Here is a 27,773-nt window from a genome sequence, read left to right on the forward strand (position 1 = left end):
TCCACAATTAAATTTAATACATATCACATTTCATTACTTTTCTTTTCACGTTTCACATCTATATTTACTTCATTTCCCGTTTCATTACATTTCTTTTCTCGTTTCACGTTTAAATTTACTTCTTTTCAAATTTCATTTCTCGTTTCACATTTAAATTTACTTCATTTCATATTTCATTTTACGTTTCACATTTAATTGTATTTCATTTAACGTTTCATAGCATTTTATTTCACGTTTCTCAGTTAAATTTCCTTCAGTTCACATTTCATTACTTTTGATTTCACGTTTCACATTTAAATTTACTTCATTTCTCATTTCATTTAATTTTATTTCACGTATCACATTTAAATTTACTTCATTTCACGTTTCATTACTTTTCGTTTAATGATTCACATTTAAATTTACTTCATTTCACATTTCATTACTTTTCATTTCAAGTTTCACTTTTAAATTTACTTCATTTCACATTCAATTACTTTTAAATTTTCCTTTCACATTTAAATTAACTTCATTTCACATTTCATTTAGCGTTTCACGTTTCACATTTAAATACACTTCATTTCACATTTCATTTAGCGTTTCACATTTAAATTTACTTCATTTCACATTTCATTTCACGTTTCACATTTAAATTTAATGCATTTCACATTTCAATTCACGTTTCACATTTAAATTTACTTCATTTCAAATTTCATTTAACGTTTCATATTTAAATACACTTCATTTCACATTTCATTTCGCTTTTCACATTTAAATTTACTTCATTTCACATTTCGATTCACGTTTCACATTTAAAGTTACTTCATTTCACATTTCATTACATTTTATTGCACGTTTCACTTTTAATTTAACTTCATTTCTCATTTCATTTCCCGTTTCACATTTAAATTTACTTCATTTCATATTTCATTTTCCGTTTCACATTTAATTGTATTTCATTTAAAGTTTCATAGCATTTTATTTCACGTTTCTCAGTTAAATTTCCTTCAGTTCACATTTCATTACCTTTCATTTCAAGTTTCACATTTAAATTTACTTCATTTCACATTCCATTATATTTAAATATTCTTTTCACATTTAAATTTTCTACATTTCACTTACCATTACTTTACATTTCTCATTTCACATTTAAAATTACTCCATTTTACATTTCATTAATTTTCATTCCACGTTTCACATTTAAATTTACTTCATTTCACATTTCATTTTTCACATTTAAATGTATTTCATTTCACTTTTCATTAATTTTGATTTCACGTTTCACATTTAAATTTACTTCATTTCACATTTCATAACATTTCATTTCACGTTTCACATTAAAATTTACTTCATTTCACATTTCATTACTTTTAATTTTTGTTTCAAATTTAAATATACTTCATTTAACTTTTCATTACATTTCTTTTCATGTTTCACTTTTAAATTTACTTCTTTTCACATTTCTATTCACATTTCATATTTAACTTTACTTCATTTCACATTTCATTACATTTTATTTGTTGTTTCACATTTAAATTTACTCATTTTCTCATTTCTTTTTTCACGTTTAAATTTACTTCATTTCACATTTCATTACTTTTAATTTTCGTTTCAATATTAAATTTACTTCACTTCGCTTTTCATTTCATTACATTTCACGTTTCACATTTTAATTTACTTCATTTCACATTTCATTACTTTTGATTTCATTTTCTACATTCAAATTTACTTCATTTCACATTTCATTTCACATTTCACATTTAAATTTACTTCATTTCACATTTCATTACTTTTCATTTCACGTTTCACATTTAAATTTACTTCATTTCACTTTTCATTAATTTTGATTTTACGTTACACATTTAAATTTACTTCATTTCACATTTCATTACTTTTCTTTATTCGTTTGAAATTTAAATTTACTTCATTTCACATTTTTTTTACTTTTCATTTCACGTTTCATATTAAATTTACTTCATTACACTTTATTATATTACTTATTTCATGTTTTATATTTCGGTTGACGATTCGGTTGACGTTTCGGTTGACGTTTGACTTTTCGTTTGACGTTTGACTTTTCGTTTGACGTTTCATTTTACATTTCATTACTTTTCATATTTCATTTCTCGTTTCAAATTTAAATTTTCTTCATTTCACGTTTCATTACTTTCCTTTTCACGTTTCACATTAATTTATTTATTTTCACATTTCTATTCAATTTTCATATTTAAATTTACTTAATTTCACATTTCATTACATTTCATTTCATGTTTCACATTTAAATTTACTTCATTTCACATTTCACTAATTATGATTTCACGTTTCACATTTATATTTACTTCATTTCACATTATATTACTTTTCAATTCAGGTTTCATATTTATATTTACTTCATTTCACATTTCATTTCAAGTTTCACATTTTAATATATTTTATTTCACATTTCATTAATTTTCATTTCACGTTTCACATTAAAATTTACTTCATTTCACATTTCATTACTTTTAATTTTCGTTTCAAATTTAAATATACTTCATTTAACTTTTCATTACTTTTCTTTTCATGTTTCACTTTTAAATTTACTTCATTTCACATTTCATTTTTCACATTTAAATGTTCTTCATTTCACATTTCATTAATTTTGATTTCACGTTTCAGATTTAAACTTACTTCATTTCACATTTCATTAGTTTTGATTTCAAATTTCTCATTAAAATTTACTTCATTTCACATTTCATTACATTTCATTTCACGTTTCACCTTTAAATATACATCATTTCACATTTAATTTTGATTTCAGGTTTCACATTTAAATGTACTTCATTTCACATTTCATAAATTTTGATCTCACGTTTCACATTAAAATTTACTACATTTCACTTTTCGAATCACGTTTCAGATTTAAATTTACTTCATTTCACAATTCATTACTTTTCATTCCACGTTTCTCATTTAAATTTACTTCATTTCACATATCATTAATTTTCATTTTAAGTTTCACATTTAAATTTACTTCATTTCACATTTCATTAATTTTGATTTTACCTTTCACATTCAAATTTACTTCATTTCACATTTCATTAATTTTGATTTTATTTTTCACATTAAAATTTACTTCATTTCACATTTCATTACATTTCATTACACATTTCACGTTTAAATTTACTTCAATTCGCGTTTCATTAATTTTGATTTCACGTTCCATATTTAAATTTACTTGATTTCACATTTCATTTCACGATTCACATTTAAATTTAATTCTTTTCAAATGTTATTAATTACTTATTTCAAGTTTCACATCTCATTTCACATTTTATTTCACAAATCATTACTTTTCCTATTTCATTTCACGTTTCACATTTAAATTTAATTCATTTCACATTTCATTTCACGTTTCACATTTAAATTTACTTCATTTCACATTTCATTTCATGTTTCACATTTAATTTTACTTCATTTCGTATTCCATTTCCATTTCATGTTTCACATTTTAATTAACTTCATTTCACATTTCATTACATTTCATTTCACGTTTCACATTTAAATTTACTTCATTTCACATTTCATTTCACGATTCACATTTAAATTTACTTCATTTCACATTTCATTTCACGATTCACATTTAAATTTACTTCTTTTCAAATGTTATTACGTTACTTATTTCAAGTTTCACATCTCATTTCACATTTTATTTCACAAATCATTACTTTTCTTATTTCATTTCACATTTCACATTTAAATTTAATTCATTGCACATTTCAATTCACGTTTCACATTTAAATGTACTACTTTTCACATTTCATTTCGCTTTTCACATTTAAATTTACTTCATTTCACATTTCGATTCACGTTTCACATTTAAATTTACTTCATTCACATTTCATTACCTTTTATTGCACGTTTCACTTTTAATTTAACTTCATTTCTCATTTCATTTCCCGTGTCACATTTAAATTTACTTCATTTTATATTTCATTTTCCGTTTCACATTTAATTGTATTTCATTTAACGTTTCATAGCATTTTATTTCACGTTTCTTAGTTAAATTTCCTTCAGTTCACATTTCATTACTTTTGATTTCACGTTTCACATTCAAATTTATTTCATTTCACATTTCATTTAATTTGATTTCACGTTTCACATTTAAATTTACTTCATTTCACGTTTCATTACTTTTCTTTTAATGATTCACATTTAAATTTACTTCATTTCACATTTCATTACTTTTCATTTCACGTTTCACTTTTAAATTCATTTCACATACAATTACTTTTAAATTTTCTTTGCACATTTAAATTTACTTCATTTCACATTTCATTACTTTTCATTTCACGTTTCACATTTAAATACACTTCATTTCACATTTCATTTCACGTTTCACATCTAAATTTAGTTCATTTCACATTTCATTTCACGTTTCACATTTAAATTTAGTTCATTCTACGTTTCACATTTATATTTATTCATTTCACATTTCATTTCTCGTTTCACATTTAAATTTACTTCATTGTACATTTCATTACCTTTCATTTCATGTTTCACATTTAAATTTTCTTCATTTCACATTCCATTTTTTTAAATATTCTTTTCACATTTAAATTTTCTACATTTCACTTACCATTACTTTTCATTTCTCATTTCACATTAAAAATTACTCCATTTTACATTTCATTAATTTTCATTCCACGTTTCACATTTAAATGTACTTCATTTCACATTTCATTTTTCACATTTAAATGAACTTCATTTCACATTTCATTAAATTTGATTTCACGTTTCACATTTAAATGTACTTCATTTCACATTTCATTAATTTTGATTTCAAACTTCACATTTAAACTTACTTCATTTCACATTTCATAACTTTTCATCCCACGTTTAACATTTAAATTTACTTCATTTCACATTTCATTATTTTAATTTTCGTTTCAATTTTAAATTTACTTCATTTCACATTTCATTAATTTTTATTTCACGTTTCACTTTTAAATTTACTTCATTTCACCTTTCATTAATTTCGATTTAACGTTTCACATTTGAATTTACTACATTTCACTTTTCGATTCACTTTTCAGATTTAAATTTATTTCATTTCACATTTCATTAGTTTTCATTTCACGTTTCACATTTAAATTTACTTCTTTTCACATTTCATTATTTTTCATTTCATGTTTCACATTTAAATTTACTTCATTTCACATTTCATTACTTTTCATTTCATGTTTCACATTTAAAATTACTTCAATTCACATTTCATTAATTTTGTTTTCACGTTTTGCATTTAAATTTTCTTCATTTCACATTTCATTAATTTTGATTAAACGTTTCACATTTATATTTACTTCATTTCACATTTCATTAATATTGATTTCACATTTCACATTTAAATTTACTTCATTTCACTTTTCATTAATTTTGCTTTCACGTTTCACATTTAAATTTACTTCATTTCACATTTCGATTTACGTTTCAGATTTAAATTTACTTCATTTCACGTTTCACATTTAAATTTACTTCATTTCACATTTCATTAGTTTTCATTTCATGTTTCACATTTAAATTTACTTCATATCACTGTTCGATTCACGTTTCAGATTTAAATTTACTTCATTTCACATTTCATTAATTTTGATTAAACGTTTCACATTTATATTTACTTCATTTCACATTTCATTAATATTGATTTCACATTTCACATTTAAATTTACTTCTTTTCACTTTTCATTAATTTTGATTTCACGTTTCACATTTAAATTTACTTCATTTCACATTTTATTTCACGTTTCACATTTAAATTTACTTTATATCACATTTCATTTCACGTTTCACATTTAAATTTAGTTCATTTCACGTTTCATTTCACGTTTCACATTTAAATTTATTTCATTTTACGTTTCACATTTATATTTATTCATTTCACATTTCATTACTTTTCATTTCGCTTTTCACATTTAAATTTACTTCATTTCACATTTCATTAATTTTGCTTAAACGTTTCACATTTAAATTTACTTCATTTCACATTTCGATTCACGTTTCAGATTTAAATTTACTTCATTTCACATTTCATTTCGCGTTTCACATTTCAATTTAATACATTTCACATTACATTTCATGTTTCCCATTTAAATTTACTTCATTTCACATTTCATTACTTTTCATTTCACGTTTCACATTTAAATTTTTTTCATTTCACATTTCATTACTTTTCATTTCATGTTTCACATTTAAATTAACTTCATTTCACATTTCATTACTTTTCATTTCACATTTTACATTAAAATTTACATCATTTCACATTTCATTATTTTTATTTTTTTTTTTTACTTTAAATTTACTTCATAACATATCTCATTATTTTGATTTCACGTTTCACATTTAAATTTACTTCATTTCACATTTCATTAATTTTGATCTCACGTTTCACATTTCAATTTACTTCATTTCACATTTCATTACTTTGATTTCATTTTTGTTTGTTAAATTTACATAATTTCACAATTAATTTTGATTTCACGTTTCACATTTAAATTTACTTCATTTCACATTTCATTACTTTTCATTTCACGTTTCACATTTAAATTTTCTTCATATCACATTTCATTACATTTCATTTCAAGTTTCTCATTTAAATTTACTTCACTCCACATTTGATTACATTTGATTTCACGTTTCAGATTTAAATTTACTTCATTTCACATTTCATTACATTTCATTTCTAGTTTAACATTTATATTTTCTTCATTTCACATTTCATTTAACGTTTCATATTTAAATTTACTACCTTTCACATTTCATTACTTCTCATTTCTCGTTTCACATTTAAATTTACTTCATTTCACATTTCATTAATTATGATTTCACGTTTCACATTTAAATTTACTTCAATTCACATTTAATTAATTTTGATTTCTAGTTTCACATTAAAATTTACTTCATTTCACATTATATTACTTTTCAATTCAGGTTTCACATTTATATTTACTTCATTTCACATTTCATTCCACGTTTCACATTTTAATTTATTTCATTAAACATTTCATTGCATTTCATTTCACGTTTCATATTTAAATTTACTTCATTTCACATTTCAATAATTTCGAATTCACGTTTCACATTTAGATTTATTACATTTCACATTTCGATTCACGTTTCAGATTTAAATTTACTACATTACACATTTCATTACTTTTCATTTCATATTTCACATTAAAAGTTACATCATTTCACATTTCATTACATTTAGATTAACGTTTCAGATTGAAATTTACTTCATTTCACATTTCATTACTTTTAATTTTTTGTTTCAAATTTAAATTTACTTCATTTCGCATTTGATTACTTTTGATTTCACTTTTCACATTTAATTTTTCTTCTTTTCACATTCAATTACTTTTAAATTTTCTTTTCACATTTGTATTTACTTCATATCACATTTCATTACATTTCATTTCTCGTTTCACGTTTAATTTTACTTTATTTCTCATTTCATTTCGCGTTTCACATTTCAATTTTCTTCATTTCACATTTCATTTCCCGTTTCACATTTAAATTTACTTCATTTTACATTTCATTTAGAGTTTCACCTTTTTATGTACTTTATTTCACATTTCATTAATTTTAATTACATGTTTCACATTCAAATTTACTTCATTTCACATTTCATAACTTTTCATTTCACGTTTAACAATTAAATTTACTTCATTTCACATTTCATTACTTCTAATTTTCGTTTCAAATTTTAATTTTCTTCATTTCACATTTCATTACATTTCATGTCACGTTTCACATTTAAATGTACTTTATTTCATGTTTCATTTTTCACATTTAAATTTACTTCATTTCACATTTAATTTATTTTGAATTCACGTTTCACAATTAAATTTACTTAATTCCACATTTCATTAATTTTGATTTCACATTTCACAATTAAATTTATTACATTTCACATTTCGATTCACGTTTCAGATTTAAATTTATTTCATTTCGCATTTCATTACTTTTATTTTCGTTTCAAATTTAAATCTTTTTCATTTCATGTTTCATTACTTTTCATTTCACGTTTCACAGTTAAATTTACTTCATTTCACGTTTCATTACACTCGATTTAATTTTTAACATTTAAATTTACTTAATTTCAAAATTAATTAATTAATATAACGTTTCACATTTAAATTTACTTCATTTCACATTTCATTACTTTTAAATTCTCGTTTCTCAATTAACCTTCATTTCACACTTCATTACTTTTCTTTTCACGTTTCAGATTTAATTTTACTTCATTTCACATTTCATTACTTTTGATTTCACGTTTCACTTTTAAATTTACTTCATTTCACATTTCATTAATTTTGATTAAACGTTTCACATTTAAATTTACTTGCTCCAGCCGCAAAACCGCGCTGTTTTCTCCCCAACTGGAGCTTCAAATCCTCACCATCACCCTCACATTCAAGTCCTAATTCCTTGCATTTTCACCCAAGGCTCAAGTGCCAAATCTAGATATTTCACTCAAACCTCCTTCTTATCTTCTTGCTATTCTACATCAGTCTACATCCCCAAATTTTCCATATTTCTCCCTAAACTGCTGCCCTGTATTGTCACTCTTTCACCCCGAACTCCAGTCACTTTTGGGGTCACTCAGGGTCCCTTTTAAATTCTCTTTTTTGGGTTCCCCACTATTCAGGGTCAATTGGGGTCACTTTTAGCATCCATTTTTCGGGGTCTCCCTCTTTTTCAGTCGCTTTTGGGGTCACTCGGGGTCCATTTTAGGACCTCTCTTTCGGGGTACCCTCTTTTTTGGGGTCATATTTAGGTTCTCTTTTTTGGGGTCCCCCTCTTTTTGGGTCCCCCTCTATATATCCCCTCTTTTCATTTCAGAGCGTAGGACAGACCTGCATCACGTGACGGCGTGCTTCCAGTAAACACCACTGAGCACTGGCCCAAGGAAGAACACGAGCCATACGCCGATCATCATTCATCCCGGATGATATCACTATGCATTGGATGTCTGTATGAAGGAAGGCTCACCCTATAGTTAACTTGATGGCTGGTTCACTTTGTGAAGGGGTGGAGTGTATGGGAACTGTTGAATTTTGGCCTGAAGCACTGATGGATCATGTGAGGTAAGCACTGAGTCAGCTGCGGGAGCACAGGTGAAGGCAATGCACCTGTGACTGGAAGGGGTGGAGTCTGGCTCCACCTCTCCCAGACCCCATTTAAGGACTGACCACGACTGGGGAAGGTTCTTTTGTTGGAGATCCCCTCCCCTGTGGAGGTCCAGGCAAGCCTTGACCTTCAGTGACAGGTTAGCCTTTCCTAATTTACTGCTTGTCTTTATACCACCTGGATAAGTCATACAAAAACACATTGTCCACCTTCGTTATTTGGTGTGGGTATTATTCTTTTGGGGGATTCACTGTGCACACCCTAAGCTTCAGCTCTAAATCCTTGCTTTTTTACCCCAAAGTCTAGCCCCTAGTCCTTGCTATTCCACCCCATATTCCTGCCCTAAGCCCTCGCTATTTCCTCCCAAACAGTAGTCCCAAGTCCTCATTATTACCCTTAAACTCAGGCCCTGAATCCTTGCCATTTCACCCCAGGCTCAAGTGCCACATCCTGCCTAATTCACCCCAAAGCTCCGTCCCAGCTTCTCGCCATTCGGTGCCAAACTCCAGCCCCAAACGTTTACTATTTCATCCCAATCTCCAGTTCCTTTGTTCTCACTGCTTCACCCCGAACTCCAACATCAAACCCTCTCTGTTTTGCCCCAATCTCCAGCTCTAAATTCTTGCTATTATATCCCAAACTGTAACACCTAGTCCTTGTTATTCCTCCCCACGTTCCTACCCCAAACCTACCCTACTTCATTCCGAGCAGTAGTCCCAAATCCTCATTATTTCCCTCAAACTCTGGCCCCAAGCGCTCACTATTTCCTCCCAAACTAAACTCCAAAATCCAGGCTCATTCATCCAAAACTCCATCCCAACTTCTTGCAGTTTCACCCTGAACTTCAGCCTCGCAACTGTGAGGCCCAAATCCTCACAGTTTCACCCTATATTGCAGCTCCCAATCCTCTCTCGCTTTCCCAAAACTCCGTATAAAATTCCTCACTACTTCTCCCCAAGTTTCAGTCCCATGTCTGGCTGTCTCACACCAGTGTCAAGCATCATATCCTCGCAATTTCTTCCCAAATTCTAGCCCGAATTCCATATTACATATCATTTCATATTTTATTTTATATTTAATTCCAGTTGATATTTCATTTCATATTTCCTCTTCATTTTATATCATTTTATTTCATATCCTTTTCTCACATCTGCTTCATTTCATTTCTTTTCAGTCCTTTTTATTGCTTATTTCATTTCATTTCTCAGCCCTCTGGTTCCTGCCCACGTTTTGCCTGCGTTGATCTCAGCCTGCTAACAGGGCAGCAGTTCCCGGGGTCGTCCATTTTCCCCTTGATGGAAATGGGTGTGAGTTTTCTCTTACTTTCTGCTACCTGTGGACTTGCCCTGGATGCCACAGCGTTTCGGATCTCACTGAGAGTGGCCTGCTGACTGCAACGGCTGATTCCCTCTGCACTCCCTGATGCATCCACTGGGACAGGCGGACCTGTGCATGTTCGGAGTCAGGTAGGACTCAGAGTGACACATTTTTGTGTTGTCAGGTGCTATATGCTGCACAGACATTTCAGTTCAACTATTTCATATATTGCGTATAATTTCTCATTTCGTATTATTTCACATTTCGTATTATTTCACATTTCAATCCATTATATTTCATTGAAAACATTGCGCACTTAACGTTTCATTGCGCATTTCATGTTTCATTTAATGTTTCATTTTATTTCTCGTTTCATTTCAAGTTTATTTTCAAGTTTCTGTTCATTTCAAATTTCATATTTCATATTTAGCTTCATCTCATTTTTATTTTTATCATTTTATATCTCATTTCAAATCATATTTCACTTCATATCACATTTCATTTCGTTTCCTATTTCATGTCATTTCGCACCATTACATTCTATTTCACTTTATATTTCAGATTTCATTTCAAATTTCTGATTTAAATTTCCGATCTCTTTTCCCACTTCCCATTTCCGATCTCTTTTCCCACTTCCCATTTCCGATCTCTTTTCCCACTTCCCATTTCCGATCTCTTTTCCCACTTCCCATTTCCGATCTCTTTTCCCACTTCCTGTTTCACATTTAAATTAACTACATTTCAAAATTAATTACTTTTCATTTCACGATTTCATTAATATTTTCTTCATTTCACATTTCAATACATTTCCATTTTTGTTTCACATTTAAATTTACTTCATTTCAAATTTCATTACATTTCATTTCACGTTTCACATTTAAATTTACTTCATTTCGCATTTCATTGTTTTTCATTTCAATTTTAATTGCTTTTCATTTCACGTTTCACATTTAAATGTACTTCATTTCACATTTCATTAATTTTGATTTCAAGTTTCACATTTAAACTTACTTCATTTCACATTTCATTACATTTCATTTCACGTTTCCATTTAAATTTACTTCATTTCACATTTCATTTATTTTGATTTCACGTTTCACATTTAAATGTACTTCATTTCACATTTCATAAACTTTCATCTCACGTTTCACATTAACATCTACTACATTTCACGTTTCGATTCACGTTTCAGATTTAAATTTCCTTCATTTCACAATTCATTACTTTTCATTCCACGTTTCTCATTTAAATTTACTTCATTTCACATATCATTACTTTTCATTTCAAGTTTCACATATAAATTTACTTCATTTCACATTTCATTAATTTTTATTTCGCATTTCACATTTAAATTTTCTTCTTTTCACATTTTGTTTCACGTTTCAGATTTACATTTACTTAATTTCACTTTTCCTTACTTTTCATTTCATCTTTCACATTTAATTTTACTTCATTTCATATTCCATTTCCATTTCACGTTTCTCATTTAAATTAACTTCATTTCACATTTCATTACGTTTCATTTCACGTTTCACATTTAAATTAACTTCATTTCACATTTAGTACATTTCATTTCACATTTCACGTTTAAATTTACTTCCATTCGCGTTTCATTAATTTTGATTTCATGTTCCACATTTAAATTTACTTCATTTCACATTTCATTTCACGTTTCACATTTAAATTTACTTCATTTCACATTTCATTTCACGATTCACATTTAAATTTACTTCTTTTCAAATTTTATTACTTTACTTATTTCAAATTTCACATCTCATTTCACATTTTATTTCACAAATCATTAGTTTTCTTATTTCATTTCACGTTTCACATCTAAATATAATTCATTTCACATTTCATTTCTCGTTTCACATTTAAATTTACTTTATTGCACATTTCATTTCCTTTCATTTCAAATTTCACATTTAAATTTAATTCATTTAACATTCCATTATTTTTAAATATTCTTTTCACATTTAAATTTTCTACATTTCACTTACCATTACTTTTCATTTCTCATTTCACATTTAAAATTACTCCATTTTACATTTCATTACTTTTCATTTCACGTTTCACATTTAAATTTACTTCATTTCACATTTCATTTTTCACATTTAAATGTACTTCATTTCACATTTCATTCATTTTGATCTCACGTTTCACATTTAAATTTACTTCATTTCACATTTCGATTCACGTTTCAGATTTAAATTTACTTCATTTCACATTTCATTACTTTTCATTCCACGTTTCTCATTTTATTTTACTTCATTTCACATTTCATTACTTTTCATTTCAAGTTTCACATTTAAATTTACTTCATCTCACATTTCATTAATTTTGATTGTACCTTTCACATTTAAATTTACTTCATTTCCCATTTCATTAATTTTGATTTTACCTTTCACATTTAAATTTACTTCATTTCACATTTCATTTCACGTTTCACATTTAAATTTATTTCATTTCACATTTCATTAATTTTGATTTTACCTTTCACATTTAAATTTACTTCATTTCACATTTTATTAATTTTGACTTAACGTTCCACATTTAAATTTACTTAATTTCACATTTCATTAATTTTTATTTCGCGTTTCACATTTAAATTTTCTTCTTTTCCCATTATCTTTCACGTTTCTGATTTAAATTTACTTCATTTCACATTTCATTACTTTTCATTTCAAGTTTCACATTTAAATTTACTTCATTTCACATTTCATTAATTTTGACTTAACGTTCCACATATAAATTTACTTCATTTCACATTTCATTAATTTTTATTTCGCGTTTCACATTTAAATATTCTTCATTTCACATTTCATTACTTTTCATTTCATTTTTCACATTTAATTTTCATTTCATATTCCATTTCCATTTCACGTTTCACATTTAAATTAACTTCATTTCACATTTCATTACATTTCATTTCACGTTTCACATTTAAATTTACTTCAATTCGCGTTTCTTTAATTTTAATTTCACGTTCCACATTTAAATTTACTTCATTTCACATTTCATTTCACGTTTCACATTTAAATTAACTTCATTTCACATTTCATTTCATGATTCACATTTAAATTTAATTCTTTTCAGATTTTATTACTTCACTTATTTCAAGTTGCACATCTCATTTCACATTTTATTTCACAAATTATTTCTTTTCTTATTTCATTTCACGTTTCACATTTAAATTTACTACTATTCACATTTCATTTCTCTTTTCACATTTAAATTTACTTCATTTTACATTTCATTACATTTGATTTCATGTTTCACATTTAAATTTACTTCATTTCATATTTCATTTTTCACAATTAAATTTACTTCATTTCATTATTATTCATTTCACGTTTCAGATTTAAATTTACTTCATTTCACATTTCATTACTTTTCATTTCACGTTTCACATTTAAATTTATTTCATTTCTTGTTTCACATTTAAATTACTTGATTTCACATTTCATTATATATCATTTCACGTTTCACATTTAAATTTACTTCATTTCACTTTATTATTTTACTTATTTCATGTTTTGAATTTCGGTTGACGTTTTGGTTGGCGTTTTGGTTGGCGTTTTGGTTGGCGTTTTGGTTGGCGTTTTGGTTGGCGTTTTGGTTGGCGTTTTGGTTGGCGTTTTGGTTGGCGTTTTGGTTGGCGTTTTGGTTGGCGTTTTGGTTGGCGTTTTGGTTAGCGTTTTGGTTGACGTTTGACATTGCAGTTGAAGTTTCATTTCAAATTTTATACATTTCTTATTTCATTTCTCGTTTTACATTTAAATTTACTTCATTTCACATTTAATTACATTTCATTTCACGTTTCACATTTAAATTTACTTCATTTCACATTTCAGTACATTTCATTTCGCGTTTCACATTTTAATTTTCTTCCTTTCACTTTTCATTACTTTTCATTTCTCGTTTCACATTTATATTTACTTCATTTCACATTTCATTCCACGTTTCACATTTTAATTTATTTCATTTCACATTTCATTAATTTCGATTTCACGTTTCACATTTAAATATACTACATTTCACATTTCGATTCACGTTTCACATTTATATTTACTTCATTTCACATTGCATTACTTTTCATTTAATGTTTCAAATTTAATTTTACTTCACATCACATTTCATTACTTTTCATTTCGCGTTTCACATTTAAATCTACTTCATTTCACATTTCATTACATTTCCATTTTCGTTTCACATTTAAATTTACTTCATTTCACATTTCATTACATTTCATTTCACGTTTCACTTTTTAATTTACTTCATTTCACGTTTCATTACTTTTCATTTCACGTTTCACATTTAAATTTACTTCATTTCACATTTGATTACATTTGATTTCACGTTTAACATTTAAATTTACTTCATTTCACATTTCATTACTTTTAAATTCAAGTTCCACATTTAAATTTAATTCATTTCACATTTCATTACTTTTCATTTCAAGTTTCACATTTAAATTTACTTCATTTCACATTTCATTAATTTTCATTTCACGTTACACTTTTTAATTTACTTCATTTCACGTTTCATTACTTTTTATTTCACGTTTCACATTTAAATTTACTTCATTTCACATTTGATTACATTTGATTTCACGTTTAACATTTAAATTTACTTCATTTCACATTTCATTACTTTTAAATTCAAGTTCCACATTTAAATTTAATTCATTTCACATTTCATTACTTTTCATTTCAAGTTTCACATTTAATTTACTTTATTTCACATTTCATTAATTTTCATTTCAAGTTTCACATTTAAATTTACTTCATTTCACATTGCATTACATTTTGATTTCACGTTTCACATTTAAATTTACTACATTTCAAATTTTGATTCACGTTTCAGATTTAAATTTACTTCATTTCACATTTCATTACATTACATTTCGAGTTACACATTTAAATTTACTTCGTTTCACATTTCATTACTTTTAAATTTTCTTTTCACAGTTAAATTTCCTTCAGATCTTATTTCATTACTTTTCATTTCAAGTTTCACTTTTAAATTTCCTTCATTTTTCGTTTCACGTTTATGTCATTTTACTTTTCATTACATTTCATTTTTCGTTCCACATTTAATTTTACTTTATTTCTCATTTCATTTCACTTTTCACATTTAAATTAACTTGATTTTATATTTAATTTCACGTTTCACATATAAATTTATTTCATTTCACATTTCATTTGTTTTCAATTCACGTTTCAAATTTATATTAACTTCATTTAACATTTCATTACTTTTCATTTTTTGTTCCAAATTTAAATTTTATTCATTTCACTTTTCATTACTTTTGATTACACTTTTCGCATTTAAATTTACTTCATTTCACATTTCATTACTTTTCATTTCGCTTTTCATATTTAAATTTACGTCATTTCACATTTCATTACTTTTGATTTCGCGTTTCACATTTAATTTTACTTCATTTCACATTTCATTTCTCGTTTCACATTCAAATTTACTTCATTGCACATTTCATACTTTTCATTTATAGTTTCACGTTTAAATTTACTTCATTTCACTTTCAATTACTTTTAAATTTTCTTTTCACATTTAAATTTTCTACATTTCACTTACCATTACTTTTCATTTCTCATTTCACATTTAAAATTACTCCATTTTACATTTCATTAATTTTCATTCCACGTTTCACATTTCAATTTACTTCATTTCACATTTCATTTTTCACTTTTAAATTTACTTCATTGCACATTTCATTTTTGATTTCACGTTTCACATTTAAATGTACTTCATTTCAAATTTCATTAAATTTGATTTCACGTTTCACATTTAATTTTACTTCATTTCACATTTCATTACATTTCATTTCACGTTTCACAATTAAATTTACTTCATTTCATATTTCATTACATTTCATTTCACATTTCACATTTAAATTTACTTCATTTTAAATTTCGATTTATGTTTCAGATTTAAATGTACTTCATTTCACGTTTCACATTTAAATCTACTTCATTTCACATTTCATTACTTTTGATTTCATTTTTCACTGTTAAATTTACTTAATTTCACATTTCATTACTTTTCATTTCACGTTTCACATTTAAATTTACTTCATTTCACATTTCATTACTTTTCATTCCACGTTTCACATTTAAAATTACTTCATTTCACATTTCATTACTCTTGATTTCATTTTTCACAGTTAATTTTTATATCATTTCACATTTAATTAATTTTGATTTCACTTTTAACATTTAAATTTACTTCATTTCACATTTCATTATTTTCGATTTCACGTTTCAAATTTAAATTTACTTCATTTCACATTTCATTACTTTTAAATTTTCTTTTCACATTTAAATTTCATTCACATCACATTTCATTTCTTTTCATTTTAAGTTTCACTTTTAAATTTCCTTCATTTTTCGTTTCACATTTATTTCATTTCACTTTTCATTACATTTCATTTCTCGTTTCACATTTAATTTTACTTCATTTCTCATTTCATTTCCTGTTACACATTTAAATTAACTTGATTTTATATTTCATTATCATGTTTTACATTTAAATTATCTTAAATTCACATTTCAATTTTCTTCATTTCACATTTCATTTCATGTTTCACATTTTAATTTACTTCATTTCACATTTCATTACTTTTCATTTCACTTTTCACTTTTAAATTTTCTTCATTTCACATTTCATTACATTTCATTTCAAGTTTCTCTTTTTAATTTTCTTCATTTCACGTTTCATCAATTTTCATTTCATTTTTAAGATTTAAATTTACTTCATTACACACTTCATTAAATTTAATTTCAAGTTTCACATTTAAATTTACTTCATTTCACATTTCATTACTTCTCATTTCTCGTTTCACATTTAAATTTACTTCAATTCACATTTCAATAATTTTGATTTCAAGTTTCACATTTAAATTTACTTCATTTCACATTATATTACTTTTCAATTCAGGTTTCACATTTATATTTACTTCATTTCACATTTCATTACTTTTAGTTTTCGTTTCAATTTTAAATTTACTTCATTTCACATTTCATTACATTTAATTTCACGTTTCACATTTAAATTTACTTCATTTCACATTTCATTACTTTTAATTTTAGTTTCAAATTTAAATTTACTTCATTTCACATTTCATTACATTTTATCTCATGTTTCACATTTAAATTTCCTTCATTTCACATTTCATTACTTTTCATTTCAAGTTTCACTTTTAAATTTTCTTCATTTCACATTACATTTCACGATTCACATTTAAATTTACTTCTTTTCAAATTTTATTACTTACTTATTTCAAGTTTCACATCTCATTTCACATTTATTTCACAAATCATTACTTTTCTTATTTCATTTCAGGTTTCACATTTAAATTTAATTCATTTCACATTTCAATTCACGTTTCACATTTAAATTTACTTCATTACACATTTCATTTCACGTTTCACATTTAAATTTACTTCATTACACATTTCATTTCACGTTTCACATTTAAATTTACTTTATGTCAAATTTCATTTCACGTTTCACATTTAAATTTATTTCATTTTACGTTTCACATTTATATTTATTCATTTCACATTTCATTAATTTTCATTTCGCTTTTCACATTTAAATTTACGTCATTTCCCATTTCATTACTTTTGATTTCGCTTTTCACATTTAATTTTACTTCATTTCACATTTCATTCCTCGTTTCACATTTAAATTTACTTCATTTCACATTTCATACTTTTCATTTCTAGTTTCACGTTTAAATTTACTTCATTTCACATTCCATTATTTTTAAATTTTCTTTTCACATTAAAATTTTCTACATTTCACTTACCATTACTTTTCATTTCTCATTTCACATTTAAAATTACTCCATTTTACATTTCATTAATTTTTATTTCACGTTTCACATTTAAATTTACTTCATTTCACATTTCATTTTTCACATTTAAATTTACTTCACTCCACATTTCATTAAATTTGATTTCACGTTTCACATTTAAATTTACTTCATTTCATATTTCATTACATTTCATTTCACGTTTCACATTTAACTTCTCTTCATTTCACATTTCATTACTTTTCTTTTAATGTTTCACATTTAAATATACTTCATTTCAAATTTCGATTAACGTTTAAGATTTAAATTTACTTCATTTCACGTTTCACATTTAAATCTACTTCATTTCACATTTCATTACTTTTTATTTCACGTTTCACATTTATAATTACTTCATTTCACATTTCATTACCTTTCATTTCACGTTTCACATTTAGATTTACTTCTTTTCACATTTCTATTCACGTTTCATATTTATATTTAATTCATTTCACATTTCTTTACATTTCATTTCACGTTTTACATTTAAATTTTTTTCATTTCACATTTCATTACTTTTCATTTCATGTTTCACATTTAAATTTACTTCACGTTTCATTACATTTGATTTCATTTTTAACATTTAAATTTACTTCATTTCAAGATTAATTAATTAATATAACGTTTCACATTTAAATTAACTTCATTTCACATTTCATTATTTTCATTTCATGTTTCACATTTAAAGTTACTTCATTTCACCTTTCATTTCCATTTCAAGTTTCACATTTAAATTTACTTCATTTCACATTTCATTACATTTGATTTCACGTTTCACATTTAAATTTACTTCATTTCACATTTCATTACATCTCATTTCTCGTTTCACATTTTAATTTACTTCATTTAATAATTCATTACATTTCATTTCACGTTTCACATTTAAATTTACTTCATTTCATATTTCATTTCATGTTTTACATTTAAATATAATTTGTTTCATATTTCATTTCACGTTTCACGTTTAAATTTACTTCTTTTAACATTTCATTTCACGTTTCACATTTAAATTTAGTTCATTTCACATTACATTTCATGTTTCACATTTAAATTTACGTCATTTCACATTTCATTACTTTTGATTTGTTTCACATTTAATTTTACGTTATTTCACATTTAATTAACTTTGTTTTCACGTTCCACATTTAAATATATTTCATTTAAAATTTTATATTTCACATTTAAATTTACTTCGTTTCACATTTCATTACTTTTGATTTCATGTTTCTCATTTAAATTTACTTCATTTCACATTTCATTAATTTTGATTTCACGTTTCATTAATAATAAAATTAATATATAATTAACTATTAATTATTATTAATAATATAATTAATAAATAATTAATTATAAAATTAATAATTTCATTACTTTTGGTTTCACATTTAAATTTACTAAATTTCACATTTCGATTCAAGATTCAGATTTAAATTTACTTCATTTCACATTGCATTGCTTTTCATTTCATGTTTCTCATTTAAATTCACTTCATTTCACATTTCATTACTTTTCATTTTATGTTTCACATTTAAATTCACTTTCACATTTCATTAATTTTACTTTCACGTTTCACATTTAAATTTAGTTCAATTCGCATTTCATTAAATTTGCTTTCACGTTTCACATTTAAATTTACTTCATTTCACATTTCATTAATTTTGATTTCACGTTTCAAATTTAGTTTTACTTCATTTCACATTACATTATTTTTTAATTCAGGATTCACATTTAAATGTACTACTTTTCACATTTCATTAGTATTCTTTTCCTGTTTATCATTTAAATTTACTTAAAATCATATTTCATTATTATTCATTTCATGATTCACATTTAAATTTACTTCATTTCACATTTCATTACATTTAATTTCATGTTTCACATTTAAATTTACTTCATTTCACATTTTATTTCAAGTTTCACATTTAAATTTACTTCATTTCACATTTCGATTCACGTTTCAGGTTAAAATTTACTTCATTTCACATTTCATTTTTTTTAAATTCACGTTTCAGATTTAAATTTATCTCACATTTCATTACTTTTCATTTTTTATTTCTAATTTAAATTTAATTCATTTCATATTTGATTACTTTTGATTACACTTTACACATTTAAATTTACTTCATTTCACATTTCATTACATTTCTTTTCACGTTTCACATTTAAATTTACTTCATTTCACATTTCATTTCACGTTTCACATTTAAATTTCATTCTTTTCAAATTTTATTACTTATTTCAAGTTTCACATCGCATTTCACATTTTATTTTACAAATCATGTCTAATTTAAATTTAAGTTTCACATTTAAATTTACCTCATTGCACATTTCGATTCACGTTTCACATTTAAATTTACTTCATTTCACATATCATTACTTTTCATTCCACGTTTCTCATTTAAATTTACTTCATTTCACATTTCATTCATTTTGATTTTACCTTTCACATTAAATTTTACTTCATTTCACATTTCATTACATTTCATTTCACATTTCACGTTTAAATTTACTTCAATTCGCGTTTCATTAATTTTGATTTCACGTTCCACATTTAAATTTACTTCATTTCACATTTCATTTCACGTTTCACATTTAAATTTACTTCATTACACATTTCATTTTTCACATTTAAATTTACTTCATTTCATTAATATTCATTTCACGTTTCAGATTTAATTTTACTTCATTTCACATTTCATTACTTTTCATTTCACGCTTCACATTTAAATATAATTCATTTCAAATTTCATTACTTTTCATTACACGTTTCAAATTTAAATTTACTTCATTTCACATTTCATTACATTTCATTTCAAGTTTCACATTTAAATTTATTTCATTTCACATTTCAATAAATTTCATTTCAAGTTCCACATTTAAATTTCCTTCATTTCACATTACATTTCCATTTCACAATTCACATTTAAATTTACTTCATTTTACATTTCATTAATTTTGATTTCAAATTTCACATTTACATTTACTTCATTTCACATTTCGATTCACGTTTCAGGTTAAAATTTACTTCATTTCACATTTGATTACATTTGGTTTCACGTTTAACATTTAAATTTACTTCATTTCACATTTCATTAATTTTCATTTCATGTTTCACATTTAAATTGACATCATTTCACATTTCATTAGTTTTAATTTCAATTTCCACAATTAAATTTAATACATATCACATTTCATTACTTTTCTTTTCACGTTTCACATCTATATTTACTTCATTTCCCGTTTCATTACATTTCTTTTCTCGTTTCACGTTTAAATTTACTTCTTTTCAAATTTCATTTCTCGTTTCACATTTAAATTTACTTCATTTCATATTTCATTTTACGTTTCACATTTAATTGTATTTCATTTAACGTTTCATAGCATTTTATTTCACGTTTCTCAGTTAAATTTCCTTCAGTTCACATTTCATTACTTTTGATTTCACGTTTCACATTTAAATTTACTTCATTTCTCATTTCATTTAATTTTATTTCACGTATCACATTTAAATTTACTTCATTTCACGTTTCATTACTTTTCGTTTAATGATTCACATTTAAATTTACTTCATTTCACATTTCATTACTTTTCATTTCAAGTTTCACTTTTAAATTTACTTCATTTCACATTCAATTACTTTTAAATTTTCCTTTCACATTTAAATTAACTTCATTTCACATTTCATTTAGCGTTTCACGTTTCACATTTAAATACACTTCATTTCACATTTCATTTAGCGTTTCACATTTAAATTTACTTCATTTCACATTTCATTTCACGTTTCACATTTAAATTTAATGCATTTCACATTTCAATTCACGTTTCACATTTAAATTTACTTCATTTCAAATTTCATTTAACGTTTCATATTTAAATACACTTCATTTCACATTTCATTTCGCTTTTCACATTTAAATTTACTTCATTTCACATTTCGATTCACGTTTCACATTTAAAGTTACTTCATTTCACATTTCATTACATTTTATTGCACGTTTCACTTTTAATTTAACTTCATTTCTCATTTCATTTCCCGTTTCACATTTAAATTTACTTCATTTCATATTTCATTTTCCGTTTCACATTTAATTGTATTTCATTTAAAGTTTCATAGCATTTTATTTCACGTTTCTCAGTTAAATTTCCTTCAGTTCACATTTCATTACCTTTCATTTCAAGTTTCACATTTAAATTTACTTCATTTCACATTCCATTATATTTAAATATTCTTTTCACATTTAAATTTTCTACATTTCACTTACCATTACTTTACATTTCTCATTTCACATTTAAAATTACTCCATTTTACATTTCATTAATTTTCATTCCACGTTTCACATTTAAATTTACTTCATTTCACATTTCATTTTTCACATTTAAATGTATTTCATTTCACTTTTCATTAATTTTGATTTCACGTTTCACATTTAAATTTACTTCATTTCACATTTCATAACATTTCATTTCACGTTTCACATTAAAATTTACTTCATTTCACATTTCATTACTTTTAATTTTTGTTTCAAATTTAAATATACTTCATTTAACTTTTCATTACATTTCTTTTCATGTTTCACTTTTAAATTTACTTCTTTTCACATTTCTATTCACATTTCATATTTAACTTTACTTCATTTCACATTTCATTACATTTTATTTGTTGTTTCACATTTAAATTTACTCATTTTCTCATTTCTTTTTTCACGTTTAAATTTACTTCATTTCACATTTCATTACTTTTAATTTTCGTTTCAATATTAAATTTACTTCACTTCGCTTTTCATTTCATTACATTTCACGTTTCACATTTTAATTTACTTCATTTCACATTTCATTACTTTTGATTTCATTTTCTACATTCAAATTTACTTCATTTCACATTTCATTTCACATTTCACATTTAAATTTACTTCATTTCACATTTCATTACTTTTCATTTCACGTTTCACATTTAAATTTACTTCATTTCACTTTTCATTAATTTTGATTTTACGTTACACATTTAAATTTACTTCATTTCACATTTCATTACTTTTCTTTATTCGTTTGAAATTTAAATTTACTTCATTTCACATTTTTTTTACTTTTCATTTCACGTTTCATATTAAATTTACTTCATTACACTTTATTATATTACTTATTTCATGTTTTATATTTCGGTTGACGATTCGGTTGACGTTTCGGTTGACGTTTGACTTTTCGTTTGACGTTTGACTTTTCGTTTGACGTTTCATTTTACATTTCATTACTTTTCATATTTCATTTCTCGTTTCAAATTTAAATTTTCTTCATTTCACGTTTCATTACTTTCCTTTTCACGTTTCACATTAATTTATTTATTTTCACATTTCTATTCAATTTTCATATTTAAATTTACTTAATTTCACATTTCATTACATTTCATTTCATGTTTCACATTTAAATTTACTTCATTTCACATTTCACTAATTATGATTTCACGTTTCACATTTATATTTACTTCATTTCACATTATATTACTTTTCAATTCAGGTTTCATATTTATATTTACTTCATTTCACATTTCATTTCAAGTTTCACATTTTAATATATTTTATTTCACATTTCATTAATTTTCATTTCACGTTTCACATTAAAATTTACTTCATTTCACATTTCATTACTTTTAATTTTCGTTTCAAATTTAAATATACTTCATTTAACTTTTCATTACTTTTCTTTTCATGTTTCACTTTTAAATTTACTTCATTTCACATTTCATTTTTCACATTTAAATGTTCTTCATTTCACATTTCATTAATTTTGATTTCACGTTTCAGATTTAAACTTACTTCATTTCACATTTCATTAGTTTTGATTTCAAATTTCTCATTAAAATTTACTTCATTTCACATTTCATTACATTTCATTTCACGTTTCACCTTTAAATATACATCATTTCACATTTAATTTTGATTTCAGGTTTCACATTTAAATGTACTTCATTTCACATTTCATAAATTTTGATCTCACGTTTCACATTAAAATTTACTACATTTCACTTTTCGAATCACGTTTCAGATTTAAATTTACTTCATTTCACAATTCATTACTTTTCATTCCACGTTTCTCATTTAAATTTACTTCATTTCACATATCATTAATTTTCATTTTAAGTTTCACATTTAAATTTACTTCATTTCACATTTCATTAATTTTGATTTTACCTTTCACATTCAAATTTACTTCATTTCACATTTCATTAATTTTGATTTTACCTTTCACATTAAAATTTACTTCATTTCACATTTCATTACATTTCATTACACATTTCACGTTTAAATTTACTTCAATTCGCGTTTCATTAATTTTGATTTCACGTTCCATATTTAAATTTACTTGATTTCACATTTCATTTCACGATTCACATTTAAATTTAATTCTTTTCAAATGTTATTAATTACTTATTTCAAGTTTCACATCTCATTTCACATTTTATTTCACAAATCATTACTTTTCCTATTTCATTTCACGTTTCACATTTAAATTTAATTCATTTCACATTTCATTTCACGTTTCACATTTAAATTTACTTCATTTCACATTTCATTTCATGTTTCACATTTAATTTTACTTCATTTCGTATTCCATTTCCATTTCATGTTTCACATTTTAATTAACTTCATTTCACATTTCATTACATTTCATTTCACGTTTCACATTTAAATTTACTTCATTTCACATTTCATTTCACGATTCACATTTAAATTTACTTCATTTCACATTTCATTTCACGATTCACATTTAAATTTACTTCTTTTCAAATGTTATTACGTTACTTATTTCAAGTTTCACATCTCATTTCACATTTTATTTCACAAATCATTACTTTTCTTATTTCATTTCACATTTCACATTTAAATTTAATTCATTGCACATTTCAATTCACGTTTCACATTTAAATGTACTACTTTTCACATTTCATTTCGCTTTTCACATTTAAATTTACTTCATTTCACATTTCGATTCACGTTTCACATTTAAATTTACTTCATTCACATTTCATTACCTTTTATTGCACGTTTCACTTTTAATTTAACTTCATTTCTCATTTCATTTCCCGTGTCACATTTAAATTTACTTCATTTTATATTTCATTTTCCGTTTCACATTTAATTGTATTTCATTTAACGTTTCATAGCATTTTATTTCACGTTTCTTAGTTAAATTTCCTTCAGTTCACATTTCATTACTTTTGATTTCACGTTTCACATTCAAATTTATTTCATTTCACATTTCATTTAATTTGATTTCACGTTTCACATTTAAATTTACTTCATTTCACGTTTCATTACTTTTCTTTTAATGATTCACATTTAAATTTACTTCATTTCACATTTCATTACTTTTCATTTCACGTTTCACTTTTAAATTCATTTCACATACAATTACTTTTAAATTTTCTTTGCACATTTAAATTTACTTCATTTCACATTTCATTACTTTTCATTTCACGTTTCACATTTAAATACACTTCATTTCACATTTCATTTCACGTTTCACATCTAAATTTAGTTCATTTCACATTTCATTTCACGTTTCACATTTAAATTTAGTTCATTCTACGTTTCACATTTATATTTATTCATTTCACATTTCATTTCTCGTTTCACATTTAAATTTACTTCATTGTACATTTCATTACCTTTCATTTCATGTTTCACATTTAAATTTTCTTCATTTCACATTCCATTTTTTTAAATATTCTTTTCACATTTAAATTTTCTACATTTCACTTACCATTACTTTTCATTTCTCATTTCACATTAAAAATTACTCCATTTTACATTTCATTAATTTTCATTCCACGTTTCACATTTAAATGTACTTCATTTCACATTTCATTTTTCACATTTAAATGAACTTCATTTCACATTTCATTAAATTTGATTTCACGTTTCACATTTAAATGTACTTCATTTCACATTTCATTAATTTTGATTTCAAACTTCACATTTAAACTTACTTCATTTCACATTTCATAACTTTTCATCCCACGTTTAACATTTAAATTTACTTCATTTCACATTTCATTATTTTAATTTTCGTTTCAATTTTAAATTTACTTCATTTCACATTTCATTAATTTTTATTTCACGTTTCACTTTTAAATTTACTTCATTTCACCTTTCATTAATTTCGATTTAACGTTTCACATTTGAATTTACTACATTTCACTTTTCGATTCACTTTTCAGATTTAAATTTATTTCATTTCACATTTCATTAGTTTTCATTTCACGTTTCACATTTAAATTTACTTCTTTTCACATTTCATTATTTTTCATTTCATGTTTCACATTTAAATTTACTTCATTTCACATTTCATTACTTTTCATTTCATGTTTCACATTTAAAATTACTTCAATTCACATTTCATTAATTTTGTTTTCACGTTTTGCATTTAAATTTTCTTCATTTCACATTTCATTAATTTTGATTAAACGTTTCACATTTATATTTACTTCATTTCACATTTCATTAATATTGATTTCACATTTCACATTTAAATTTACTTCATTTCACTTTTCATTAATTTTGCTTTCACGTTTCACATTTAAATTTACTTCATTTCACATTTCGATTTACGTTTCAGATTTAAATTTACTTCATTTCACGTTTCACATTTAAATTTACTTCATTTCACATTTCATTAGTTTTCATTTCATGTTTCACATTTAAATTTACTTCATATCACTGTTCGATTCACGTTTCAGATTTAAATTTACTTCATTTCACATTTCATTAATTTTGATTAAACGTTTCACATTTATATTTACTTCATTTCACATTTCATTAATATTGATTTCACATTTCACATTTAAATTTACTTCTTTTCACTTTTCATTAATTTTGATTTCACGTTTCACATTTAAATTTACTTCATTTCACATTTTATTTCACGTTTCACATTTAAATTTACTTTATATCACATTTCATTTCACGTTTCACATTTAAATTTAGTTCATTTCACGTTTCATTTCACGTTTCACATTTAAATTTATTTCATTTTACGTTTCACATTTATATTTATTCATTTCACATTTCATTACTTTTCATTTCGCTTTTCACATTTAAATTTACTTCATTTCACATTTCATTAATTTTGCTTAAACGTTTCACATTTAAATTTACTTCATTTCACATTTCGATTCACGTTTCAGATTTAAATTTACTTCATTTCACATTTCATTTCGCGTTTCACATTTCAATTTAATACATTTCACATTACATTTCATGTTTCCCATTTAAATTTACTTCATTTCACATTTCATTACTTTTCATTTCACGTTTCACATTTAAATTTTTTTCATTTCACATTTCATTACTTTTCATTTCATGTTTCACATTTAAATTAACTTCATTTCACATTTCATTACTTTTCATTTCACATTTTACATTAAAATTTACAT

This window comes from Cyrtonyx montezumae, unplaced genomic scaffold (assembly GCF_038088225.1).
Source record: "Cyrtonyx montezumae isolate F1298 unplaced genomic scaffold, pur_monq_1.0 scaffold_10, whole genome shotgun sequence".
NCBI classification, from domain to species: Eukaryota; Metazoa; Chordata; class Aves; order Galliformes; family Odontophoridae; genus Cyrtonyx; species Cyrtonyx montezumae.